General features: G+C 34.6%; 1 pseudogene; it reads left to right on the forward strand.

Annotated features, from left to right (window-relative positions):
• Nucleotides 1–302: 302 nt before the first annotated feature.
• LOC149544905 (elongation factor 1-alpha 1 pseudogene) overlaps nt 303–12,543 on the forward strand; it is a 105,832-nt pseudogene continuing 93,591 nt past the window's right edge.

Below are 12,543 nucleotides of genomic sequence, written 5' to 3' on the forward strand. Positions count from 1 at the left end.
CATTGATATTTCTCTGTGGAAGTTTGAGACCACAAGGTACTATTGCACTATGATTGATGCTCTTGGCCATAGTGATTTCATTAAGAACATGATTACTGGAACATCCCAGGCTGATTGTGTAGTGTTGATTATTGATTCAACAACTGGAGGCATTACCTAGTGATAATGTGGGATTCAATGTTAAGAATGTTGCTATGAAGGATCTCAAGGGAGGATATGTGGCCTCTAAATCCAAGAATGACCCCACCAAGTAGGCTGCTAATTTCATAGCTCAAGTTATCATCATGAACCATCCAGGCCAAATGGGAAATGGGTATGCACCAGTGCTAGATTGCCACACATGCCACATTGCTATGAAGTTTTCTGAGATCATGACCAAGGTTGACAGACGATCTAGCAAGGAGCTTGAGAAGGAACCAAAGTTCCTTAAAAATGGTGAGGCTAGATTTGTCAAGATGATTCAAACCAAGCAAATGGTTGTGGAGATATTCTCTGAATACCCACCATTGGGTCATTTTGCTATGAGGGATATGTGACAAAATGTTGTTATTGGTGTCAGCAAGGTTGTGGAGTAAAAGAAGCTTCAAATTGCCAAGGACACAAGTTTTAAGCAGAGATAGCATTAAAAAGGAGCTCCACACACCTAAAAGGGAATCCAAACATTGATCACACAGCATGTGCAGGTTGGGGAGAGTCCATGCATTGAATAGAGAATAGGAGATGCCATTCAAATTGAAAGAGCAGGGCAGACCTACGTTGAAAAGGGATGTCCATGTTTTAAGAGGAGAAATTGCCATAAAATTTGGAGTTTGTTCCCTATTTAGTGATATTTTAATGCACAAGCTGTTAAGGGAGAAAAATATGAGCAATAAGAAGCATCAACATGTGATCAACTCCATGCAGGGGCAATCAATTGGAGCAATAAATCTAAAGGAAAATAAAATTATTAAAGACATTCATATTGGTCATGATAAAAGAATGAATTCGTTATGTGTTGCCGATAGTAATTATCCAAAAGTAAAGAGATGTTTGTGGTTAATGGATCGAAGGCTAACCAAGTAGTGATAAGTGTCACGGTGAGAAAAACAATATTCTCATATAAAAGGTTCCAAGTTTGATAGAAGAAAAATAACAAAGGTAGCGATACAAAAATTCCAGAAGCATGGGTCACGCTAAAGACAAAGCATGAACCGCTAAGAGGAATCCAAGCATCCTATGCAAAGAAAAGAGCTTGAAGGTTACACTAAAAAAAGAGGCACCATACTACAAAGCTTTCCACACCAGTACAGAGGTGATAATGTAATCAAAACAACCTACTATTTAAATGGGAGCCACTGGAAGACCAAGCTGCAAATTATAAACAAGGGAGTTTTATAAAGCCGCAGTCAAAAACATTGCTCAGGCCAAATAATAAGGAGGCATCTTTTGACTTAGAGGTGACCACCAAGCTACATGTAGGGTATTGCCAGTTACAAGAATAGCCACATCTTTGAATTTTCCAAGCTTAAAGAGGCAAAACACAGAGGAAATGCCTTGATAAGGCTTTATCCCATATGCACTTTTTTAAACATTTAAATACTATTACACTCAGTTAGAGTAATGTCTATATGACACAAGCTTTTAGAAGCTGTAGGTTCATATGGTGGAACCCATCTATGGATGATGTCAGCATGAAACATGCAAAATTTTAAATGAAAGTGCTATGTTGATGATGTGGTAGGTTTGGGAGCCAGTGCTCAAGATGTCGCCACATGGCTAGATTGACGGCCCATGCATCCCCACTAGATTAAGATGCTCACGAGTTAAATAATGCAAGAATGTCCCTGATTGACATGTGGCATCGGGTCCCAGCTAATGATGAGGTGGCACAAAAAAAAGTAGTCTGAGATTGATAGACAGGATGCTACCACGTGGCAAATCTGACAGATAGCACATTTCTACAAAACATAAGTGCTCATGGGATAAATAATGCAAGATTGCAAAATGAAGACACATGGTGTTGGTCCCAAAAATGATGACATGGCATCTAATGAGTAGTGTTCAGCCAATCAGAGGCCTCCACATGGCAGAAAGGCAAAGGTCAAACTAGGGTTGACGATGAATTTGAAGGAAAAGGAAAAATTGAAAAGTCATAAAAAATTTATTTTAAATTCCTTCTGAGAATAGATCACATGTGGAATTTTAAATGCAACACTAGTTTTTTTTTATAAAGTTTGAACCTTAGGACATTTTAAATTTTTTGAAATTTAAAATCAAAGATGTTGCAAACCTGATAGTTATAGCAGTGGACTATTTTTGAAATTGACTTTCAGGGGGTTTTTAGTACTCAAAACATAGACTCCAATATACTGTTGGAATCAGAAAAAGATGAGCTATGCATTTTTGGAGCTTTTTTTTTTGCACAAAACACCACTAGTTCATGCTACAGGAGGTTTTGTCTCTCTGGTTGATTTGTGTGTTTCATCAGGTATTTTGAGTTGCTAGCCAGAGAATTCAAAAGAGAAACACCTAAAACAAATTCAGTGAGCTTTCTGTCTGGTTATTTTAATATTTGTGGTGTTTTGGCTAAAAGTTTGATAAATTGACACATATTCGGATTCAGTTAGCAAAATTTTGTCTTTTGCTGAGATATTTTGCATTTGAAGAGGCAAAACAAAAAAGATATGATTAGCAGTTGATGGGAGAAGGTAGAGAGAGGTTTTGCAACTCCAGGGATTGAATTCCAAGTGGACACATGTCAGGAAGAGATTAGATATGAGAATTCATTCATCCTATATCAGTCTTTCTTTCTTTCATTGTAAGGGTTGGAATTTTGGAAAGTTTCTCTAGTATGAAGATAGTTAGTAGGATTTTCCCAAGAATTGATGTATTCTGAATGGAAGACCTAGGATGTGTTGGTTCCAGACCATGAAGCTTTTCTTTGGCTATGCTACCCCCTTCTCATCCCATTTTTTTCTCATTCCCACCATTTTCTCTCTTGTATGACAGCATATGTTATTGTATAGTCTAGTTTATTAGGTGATTTGTGAGTCATTTCATGTATTTTAATGTGTTATTTCAAGGAAATTAATACAGTGAGCAGCAGGTGTTTAGTTTCAATATAAATCTTGTCTCCTTTCTCAATTGATCTGTGATGTTTTATGGTCTTTGAACGAAGAAGCCTAGATCATAAGTGTAGTCCCTTAAGGTTGTATGTTGCTTCATTATTGCTTATAATTCAAGGAATTATGTAAATGCTTCAGAGATTTAATAGGGTTGCAATTTTATTGAGGGGGATATTAGGTAAGAATGAGATTTAGATTGAACATTGATGTCTATTTACAAGATGAATGAATAGATCATATATCTGAATATATAAATAAGTATTAGATATCCACAATACATGAGGGAGATTCATGAATTTTCCTAATGGATCAGGCACTGATTAGCTATAGGGTCATTAAGTTGTTGTCTATACATGGTTTTCATCCACTTTCCCCACCCACATAAAATCAAATAAAATTCAAATCATCTTTACAATTTTATGTTGAAGAGCTAGAACAGTTTAACCCTCACTCATCTTATGAGATTCATGGTTTTACATTTAGCTATTGTAGATCTGTGTCATTTCATGAGTAGTTAGGAGATATAAGGGGTTTCATTTGTAGTAAATAGATTCAGGGATATGTTTTGCACTGGTACAATATCAATTGAATCTATGGTCTACTCGCCTAGGTCTTGTAGAGCCTGAAGTAGAAGAAGGGTCATGCCTTATAGTCGGCCTTGTGTTTGAAATGATATGTTGAAAATGGGAATTAGCTACCCCTAGATATGTTATATTTTCATGAGGATAATTGAAAACCCTCTAACATTTTCAAACACCAACAAAATTTTTACATTCCCTATGTAATTAGCATGTAGCCAATAGGCAAAGCGAAAGAATTGAGTGGGAAAAGAAGAATGAATATTGATCGCAGATTCATAACTAACCCTAAGTCTTTGAAGTCTTTAAAAGGAGGTCAATACCCCATAATTCATGTGTGTAAGAGAGTTATATGGGATAATTCTAGCAAAGTTCAAAAGGGTGTAAAGACATAGAGAAGGAAGAACAATATTGTAGAATTCTATTGATTAGAAGAGAGCATTAACACTTTGAGAAGAGACATATCAAATCAGGAAGGATTAGAATAGATTGAGCAAAACAAAGATTTGGAATTAGCAATTAAGGATTGTAAGTCATTCGGTCAATACATTCTAATACTCTCTAGCCATTGTATTAGGAATAAAAATCCTATGATGATAGGTTGGTCCCATGTTGTAAGCCTTTAAACAAGGTGTTAAATCCTTTAATAGGGTAACATTCCAAGAGAGTGTTTTTAAATCTTTTAAATAGGTCACTTTTAAGAGGGTGAAAAACCTTTAACAAGGTAGGCCTTTCACAGGGCAGACCATTGCAAGTGGTCAAACTTCGTTACCTTAAACAGTTACATATTGTTGTAGTGATAACTTATGGGTGTCATTCCCACCTCAATTTTACCTTCTTATTTTGGAGGGTTTCTAGGTGATCAAATCTTGTGTTTTCTATTTTCATGCATGTCTTTATTTTTCATGCTAAGTAGATATGTTAGATGCATGTGAATGATCTTAGCTAAAAGTTTTAAAAGGTTAAAGTTAGCTACTTCTAATTCATCCCCCCCCCCCCCCCCCTCTCCTCAGAAGTAAATCTTTCCATTTGTAAATTCCAACATTACCATCAATGACAAAACAATGATTGAAACATATATATCAATCTCCCTCTTTAACAATCTTCCTCAATCATTCTCAACAATCACCCTCTTTGAAATTGATGGCAAAACAAATTGATCAATCAAACTTACTATGTTAAAACAGTAAGACAAACAAAATACCAAATAAAAAATAATTCCTTGTATTGAAATCTCTCCCTCTATCAGTAGCTTTCATCTTTTGAATAGGTTATAGAACTCGGTTGTGTTATCCATATAGCTTACTCCTAATTTCTTCTTGTATCTCCCTCTTACTAGATAGATGTTCGGATTTCTTCCTCTTTTATATATCTCTTGATCAGTAACTTTCTCCCTCTAAGATCAGTAAATATCTCCAATTATCTCATTCTGATTAGTCACTTTCTCCCTCTTTGACAACAATGCCAAAGACTTGTCATCTTTACATGTAGATATAAGATTCTTTAGTTTCTCCCTCTGTCACCTTGCATGTGACTGATTTATAGTTCCAACACTTTGATTACTTTAGGTAGCTTCCTAAAGTCAGATCCACTGCATCAATTTGTAACATATGGTAATCAGCTTGTTTGATATAGGGCATTCCGTTTGTTTCCTAGATATCCTTTGATAGGGGTGTCACCCCTAGCTTACCTCTTAGATACTCATGAGCATCCTTAGGTAATACTTTTGTGAAGATATCAGAAATGTTCTCTTTTGTGTTGTCATATTCCATCTTCACTTCTTTATCTTGAACTAATTCTCTCAAGTAATGATACTTGGTTACAATTCGCTTTCTCTTTGTGTACATCATAAGATTCTTTGATATGTTTATAGCACTTGTATTATCACAATAAAGTGTCACTAGTTTTTTGATCTCTTCCTTGATACCTTTGAGTAGTTATTTGATCCATACAATGTTTATACAATTTACAGAAATAGCGACATATTCAGCTTCAGTAGAAGATTGTGAGGTGCAATTTTATTTCTTGCTAGTCCATGTAACTAGCCTCTTGCCTAAGAAAAATGCTCCTCCACTGGTGCTCTTTCTGTCATCAATGTTTCCAACTCAATAAGCATCAATAAAGGCTCTTAATTCAAATTTCTCATTTTTCTTGTAATATAGACCAATCTCCTCTATTCCTTTTAGATATCTCATTTTGCTCTTCATAGCCATTAAGTGATTCTCCTTAGGATTAGCAAAGAATCTTGCAACTATCCCTATAGATAATGCAATTCCAAGTATACTATGTACTACATATTGTAATTTTTCAATCATAGACCTACATAATCTTTGATTCACCTCAACGGAATCATCATTCTTTGACAATTTATGTCCTATCGCCATAGGTGTACTTACTAGATTGGAATCCTCTGATCCAAAAGTTTTTAATATTTTCTTGACATATTTTGACTGAGTGATATATATACCATATTTCATTTGATATACTTGCAAACCCACAAAGAATTTGATCTCTCCAAACATAGACATCTCAAATTCTTGCCTCATTCATTTGCAAGTGTCTTACATAGGGCATCTTGACTACCAAATATGATATCATTAACAAAAATTTCAAATAACAAAATACCTTTTCCTTTATTTGCCTTCATTTATAGATTGTTGTTATCATTAGTCCTTTTAAATTCAATCTTCATAAGATAATTATGAAGTCTCTCATACCATGCTTTTGGTGCTTATTTCAAACCATAAAGAGCTTTGTGTAATCTACATACAATGTTTTCATCGTTAACATCAAAAATTCCTTCTTTTTTCTCTATGTAAACTTCTTCTTCTAATATAACATTGAGAAATACAAATTTAACATCCATTTGATAAACTTTGAAACCTTTGTATGCAAAATAAGCAAGTAGAGTTCTTTCTCCTTCCAATCTTGCAATAGAGGCAAATGTCTCTCCATAGTCAATTCCTTCTTCTGATGCATAACTTTTGTAGACTAATCTTGCCTTGTTTCTTGTGACTTCACCATGTTCATCTAGCTTGTTTCTGAATACCCACTTGGTGCCAATCACATTTTTTTCTTCTAGTCTAGGAACTAGACTCCATGTTTTTTTTTCTCAATCTATTCAATCTCTTCTTCCATGAATTTACTCTAGTCCACATCTTCTAAATCATCTCTTACTAATTTGGGTTCTTTCATGCTCAACAAACTTGTATCATTTCTCAATCTATTTCTTGTCATTGGTTTAGAACTTTTATCTCTAATAATTTGTGTAGTAGGATGATGTCTTTTGACATATTTGGACAATCTTGGTTCAACTCTAGTTCTTCATTTGGTCTTTCAACTTCAGAGTCACTATGTACATCTCTTTTAGGTATCTCAACATCTGTTTCATGTACACTAATCTTATAATCAGAATGTGCTCCATTTTCATTCTGTAACTTGGCATCTAAATGCAATTCCATTTCTAAATGCAACTTGGAATTCATAGTATGTGACTTGGTAGTCACAAAAACTTGTTGTTGATTTGCAGCTTGATTTGTAGCATCTTCTTCAATAGGCATACCTTTATAAAAGTATACAAATGATTTGTTGTCTTCTAGTTCTTTCATAGGTTCAGCCTCATATACTTTTGTATATTCATCAAAATTTACATTTGCACTTTCCACAACTTGGTTAGTGTTAGTATTTAAAAACTTATAAGATTTATTTTTTATGGAATATCCTAAGAATATACCTTCTTCACTTTTTGCATCTAGTTTACCATTCTTGAAAACTTTAAGAATGCAACATTTGCTTCCAAATACTTTAAAATATTTTACATTTAGTGAGTATCCATACCATAATTCAAAAGGTGTTGAATGTGTACCTTTCTTTACTTGTACATGATTCAAGCTATAGATAGCTATACTTACAACTTCTCTCTAGTATTTCAAAGCAACATTCTTCTCCATCATAAGTGTCCTAGCATAGTCCATTATAGATCTATTCCTCCTTTCAGCAATTCCATTTTGTGGAGTAGTTCTAGGAGTAGATGTATTTCTTTTAATTACTTTGTCATTATAGAACATCTCAAACTCATGTGATGTGAATTTTCCTCCTCTATTTGATCTTAAACACTTCAAAATTTTTCTTGTTTTCTTCTCAACTCTTGCTAAGTACCACTTAAACATTTGGAAGGCATCAGATTTCTGTTTCAAAAACATAACTATTATCATTCTAGAAGAATCATCAAAAAATAACATAATGTACTTATCTCCTTTGTAGCTTTGCACATCAATTGGTCCACACAAGTCAATATGAACAATCTCTAGTATTCCTTTAGAGGTGCAAGTTTTACTCTTAAAACTTGACTTTGTCATTTTGCCTAACTAGCATTGTTTGCACATTATATTGTCAGGTTTCTTCAACTTAGGCAAACCTCTAACTTTCTTTATTTTATTGATACTAACCAAGTTATCAAAATTAACATGACATAACCTCTTGTGCCATAACTAGACAAGTAGCATCCTCTATATCAAGATACAATAGATTACTCCTAGTCTGATCACCCTTTCCAATCAATTTTCCATCAGTATCATATATCTTAGTAATCTTGTTTTCAAACTCAACCTTACATCCTAAATTATTCAATTGTGACACACTTAAGAGATTATAGTTCATTCCTTCAACATGGTAAGCATTGTCACATGAAATCTTATTTATGAATTTGATAGAACCTTTTCCTTTTATCAAACAAGGTGCATCATTACCAAATCTTACACTATTTCCATCATAAAAATTTAAGGTATTGAACTTACTTTTGTCTCTAGTCATATGATGTGAGCACTCACTGTCAATGATCCATTTATCATTTTTGTTTACACAAGTCATAAGTGCACTTGCCTCATATTCATCAAATTTTTAATTCATTGCAACATACACCACTTCATCATCATGTTCATCAGATTCATCTTTTGTTTCCTCTTTAACAATGTAGCATGAATTCTTTTCTTTATCTTTGTAATCCTTGTTGTCATCATCTCTTCTGCTTTTGTACTTGTCACAACCTCTGTAGTTCTTCTTCTTTGTACATCTAGTAGCAATATGACCAACCTTATTGTAATTGAAGAAAATGATAGGTAACTTAGCTTTAAACTTTCCTTTACCTTTGTTGAATCTTATTGCTAGTAGTGCTTCAAGTTGTTCAACATCTTCCTCATCTGTATCACTGTCACTAGACACCAATTTTATCTTTCTCTTCTACTTCTTCTTCTCATCAAAATCCTTCAATAACAAGTTAGCTTTGAAAGAAGATTCAAGACTCTTAGATTTGTAATTATCAAAGATAGATAGCTCAAAAATAGTGAGCCTACCTACCAAACCTTCAAGTATTAGGTTATTTCTTGGTATACATCTTAGCTATTGAATTGCAAAAACTCTACTAGCATAAATAGGCAGAAGTGTTCTCAAGACTTTTCTTGGCATAGTATTATCATTAATATGACTAGTAGCTCCTCTTATTGCATTATCAACTTCTTTTATCCTTGCAACATATTGAGCAATATTTTCACCTACTTCCATTCTCATATCATCAAACTTACCTCCGAGACTTTCAACTTTGGCTCTTTGAACATTAGTGTCTCCCCCATAGATGGTGTATAAAGCATCCCACATTTTCTTTGTAGTGTTAACACCTTTGATATAATTCAATTTGGAATAGTTTAGGGAAAAGGCAATCTCTAGCATTGCTTGATTGTGTTCTTTCTTCTTTTTCACATCTTTTGTAGTTAGGGCTCTAGCTGGATCAACATGCTTAGTAGTAATGGTAGATTGTGCATGATCTCCAAGTTTTTCAAGGTGTAGCTTCATCAAAATTTTCCATGTATAAATTTATCTTTATTAAGCTTGGGTATATCTCTTTTTGACATATTGATCTTTGTGCTTCTAGTACGTTCAAACTAGTCCTCTTAAGCAGATGGCTCTGATACCAATTGTTGGAATCCTTTAGAATAACTAGGTAGGTGAATCAATTATCCAAGGTCTAAATATATAAATAAATTTTTTCTCATTTTACTAAATCCATAAAACATTTATCATCATGCATGCATCCATAAGATTATGCAATCACTTAAAACTTGTAGGTTACTGTCAAATCAACTTACAGAAATGTAAACATGAAACATAAAAGATTTAGCAACACATTTGACACAATAATTTATGTGAAAACCCAATTTGAGAAAACTCACTAGTAACATGTGTTAGATTGTGGTGACTTATTAGGAAAGTACTGTACATACTTCATAAATAGTGGGGTTCGAGGCATCGCCTCAAAAAAAATTTTTTGGGCAGTGGCCAACATGGTAGCCGACATATTATGGCCAACATATGGCCGACATGTTATAACCCTAAAGTGATTTAATACTTGTATAAAAAGAGCTTAGGGTTGGGTATTTTTCATTATGTTGTGATGCAAAATTGGTTCTTGCGATGGTATTGAGCTGTAAGGGATTACAGATTGTAATTAGGTTGTAATCAATGGATTGTAATAAGATTGGACTTGCTCTTTGGTGGACGTAGCCCAGGAATTGGGTGAACCACATTAAATCTTGGTGCCTTGTGTTCATTTCTATGTGATCTATTATTTTCTGTTATTGGTTATATTTTCATGTAGTTTTTATTTCTGTCTGTGGTTTAATCCTAACAAGTGGTATCAGAGCGAGGTTGTCTTTCAGATATCCTCTGCAGGAAAGTCTCACAGTTAAGTGGGAGTCTCACGGTTGAGTGGGAGTGATGGCAGATGAGGGTAAGCTGAGGGTTGATAGGTTTAATGGGCAGAACTTTCAGTTATGGAAGATGCAAATGGAAGACTATCTATATCAGAAGGATTTATGGAAGCCGTTGGAAGGCAAAGTCAAGAATCAGGGAACTATGTCAGAGGCTGAATGGGATCTTTTGGATAGAAAGGCACTCGAAAGAATTCGGTTATGCTTGGTACCATCAGTGGCATTTAATATTACAAAAGCAAAGACAACAGAAGATTTGATGAAAACCCTAGCGACACTATATGAAAAGCCCTCCGCTTCAAACAAGGTATTTCTCATGAAGCATTTATTTAATATGAAAATGGCAGAAGGTGGATCTGTTGTAGATCATTTAAATGAGTTTAATACTATTACTAGTCAGTTATCTTCTATGAGTATCAATTTTGATGAAGAAATTAGGTCTCTCTTGATTTTGTGTTCTTTGCTTGAAAGCTTGAATGGCTTGGTAATGGCGGTGAGTAATTTTGTTCCTAGATCTAGTACCCTAAAATATGATGATCTGATCAGTGTTGTTTTGAGTGACGAAACTCATAGGAAATCCTCAGGTGGATCTACATCAAAAAGTGCTTTGAATGCACAAAACAGGGGCAAAATGGCTGAAAGAGGAAGTAACTCTGGAAATCGTGGGAAATCAAGAGGAAAGTCAAAGGGGAGGAGGTCTCAATCAAGAGGACCAAATGATTGTTGGTACTATGGGAAACTAGGGCACAAAAAGGAAGATTGCTAGAATCGAAAGAAAAATGAAGGAGATAAATCAGATGGAGACAAGGAGGCAAATGTGGTAAGTAACAAATCTGAAGAGGATGCTTTTCTTCTATCTTTAGAGAGTGTTGATGATTCATGGGCTTTAGATTCTGGTGCTTCATTTCATGCTACACCTCATAGAGGTTATTTCATTTATTATGTCCAAGGGGATTTTGGGCTTGTTTATTTGGGGGATAATGAACCCTGTCAGATTGTTGAAAAGGGAAAAATTAAGATTAAGTTGCAGAATGGGAATCATTGGCTACTACATGAGGTAAGACATGTTCCAAAACTAAGTAGTAATTTAATTTCAATCGGGCAACTCAGTGATGAGGTTTGTGTAGTTACTTTTAATGATAAAAATTGGAAGGTTTCAAAAGGTTCCCTTGTAGTAGAAAAAGGTTTGAAAGTAGGCACCTTATATCTTTGTACAGGTCATATTGTTCCTACTACTTTGATTGTTTCAGAGAAAAATGAATGTTCAGGAACAATTGTTGCAGTTGAGCAGGGAGAACAAATAGCTGTTGTAGATTCTGATACAGCATTGTGGCATAATAGACTTGGGCACATGAGTGAGAAAGGTATGAAAGTACTTCATTCAAAGAAAGTTTTACCAGGTCTGAAATGTGTGAATATGGATTTCTATGAAAGTTGTGTGTATGGAAAACAAAAGAGAGTGAGTTTTGTAAAGACTGGGAAGGAAAACAAAAAGGAGAAATTAAAGCTTGTGCATACAAATGTATGGGGACCAGCTCAGGTATCTTCCCTTGGTGGCTCTCATTATTATGTTACATTTATTGATGACACAACTAGAAAAGTATGGGTTTATTTCCTTAGACAGAAATCTAATGTATTTCAAACTTTTAAGAAATGGAAATGCTTGGTTGAAAATGAGACTGGTAAGAAATTAAAATGTCTCAAATCTGATAATGGTGGTGAGTATTGCAGTCATGAATTTGAAGATTATTGTTCTACTAATGGTATTCGTAGACAAAAAACTATTCCAAGGACTCCATAGGAAAATGGAGTGGCTGAACGAATGAATAGGACTATAATGGAGCATGCAAGGAGCATGAGGTTGCATGCTGGGTTGCCCTTACACATGTGGGCGAAGGCTATCAATACTATAGTATATTTGATTAATAGAGCTCCCTCTACTCCTTTGGGCTGTGGTATTCCATAGGAAGCATGAACTGGTAAGCAGGCGAGTTATTCTTTTCTCAAGACCTTTGGTTGTGAAGCTTTTGCTCATATAGACTCTGAAAATTAAACTAAGCTAGAAGCTAAATCAAAGAAATGTGTCTTTGTTGGATATGG

Source organism: Cupressus sempervirens, chromosome 8 (assembly GCF_028749045.1).
Source record: "Cupressus sempervirens isolate cs-2001-9-10 chromosome 8, ASM2874904v1, whole genome shotgun sequence".
In the NCBI taxonomy this organism is placed as follows: Eukaryota; Viridiplantae; Streptophyta; class Pinopsida; order Cupressales; family Cupressaceae; genus Cupressus; species Cupressus sempervirens.